Source organism: Rhagoletis zephyria, unplaced genomic scaffold, assembly GCF_001687245.7.
Source record: "Rhagoletis zephyria isolate East Lansing unplaced genomic scaffold, Rhagoletis_zephyria_1.1 Rzeph_scaffold_06164, whole genome shotgun sequence".
Lineage (NCBI taxonomy): Eukaryota > Metazoa > Arthropoda > Insecta > Diptera > Tephritidae > Rhagoletis > Rhagoletis zephyria.
Window position 1 is genome coordinate 12,646 of NW_016163247.1, and position 1,213 is coordinate 13,858.

A 1,213-nucleotide genomic window follows, 5' to 3' on the forward strand; every position below is an offset into this window, starting at 1 on the left:
GCATATTTCACACACCATGTGTGAATATGAGGTGGATGCGGCAAAGACAAAAAACAAGTGAAATATGGCAAGCAGGGAAAGAAATCAAGCATCGTAAATAGAAGAAAAGCAGATTTTGGTTTCTATTGAAAACGCGATAATTTTTATAGAAGGTATCTTCGATTTAATTCTGCAATAAATATTTTAATATGCACTAAGCTCTTAAAGGCCGTTTCCTCAATGCCCTGTTAGCTCTCATCTGTCAATTAAGTTCTGATAAAGTTTAGCGGAAACTGACCTTACGTTTAGGTGCTAACCCATGAATGAGAAATTCTGGTACTAAAAAATTCGGAACACAGATTTCTGCTTTTTGAAAATTCTGCTTTTCAAAATACTGAATTACAAAATTCTGTTTTAAATATTATGTAAATAATGTTGAGTAGGACATGTCCTTACTTTGAAAAGGGCGCAGATTTATTTCAAATGTAATTTTTATTAAATTTTACCCCAAGCAAATTAAACGTTTAAAATTTGGCGTGCACAAATACAAATGCTGAGGATCAACAAAAGGAGAAAAAGCAATAGATGTTCGGGGCCCCGGCGAAGTCGATCAGTCTCATCGTTATCGGACGTTTCGTCGTGGTTAAATTTTCTGACAGTGGGAGCAAATATCCCTTCCTTGCCCAGTCTGCCATTGATATCGCCAAAAACAGTTTCTATATTGTGACGGGGGCAGGGCTCGTATGTGCGCTCCAGCACTCATAAAAGAGATCTTTGAATGCTTCGTTCTTATTTTCCGTCGCGACGTAGATGCAAAGAGAGCAAAAACAAAAAAACGAACAAATTCTTCTGAGCTTCAAACATACTATAGACTTTTTAGAATAAAATTGTATGAGCAATATACATAATTAATAAGAATAATAAGAGATTGGCGCTTACACATATGTTAATGTTTGGCCGAGCTTCTCCTCCTATAATATTGTCACACCACACAAAGTGGGGTTGCCTACAGTTTTACGCCGACTCCGAATGGTGATTGTATTTTTATGAGAAGCTGTTTTGCCAAGAGGCGACCGCTGTTAACAAAAAGCCTTTTTTCTACATTTTTTGCGATGTTGCTTTGACTACGGCTTAAACCCAGGTGCTACGGAGTGGAAGCGCGCACTGCTTACCACTACACCGCAATTGATTTGCATACCCAAAAATATTGTAAAAATTCAATTCAAAAAGTTTG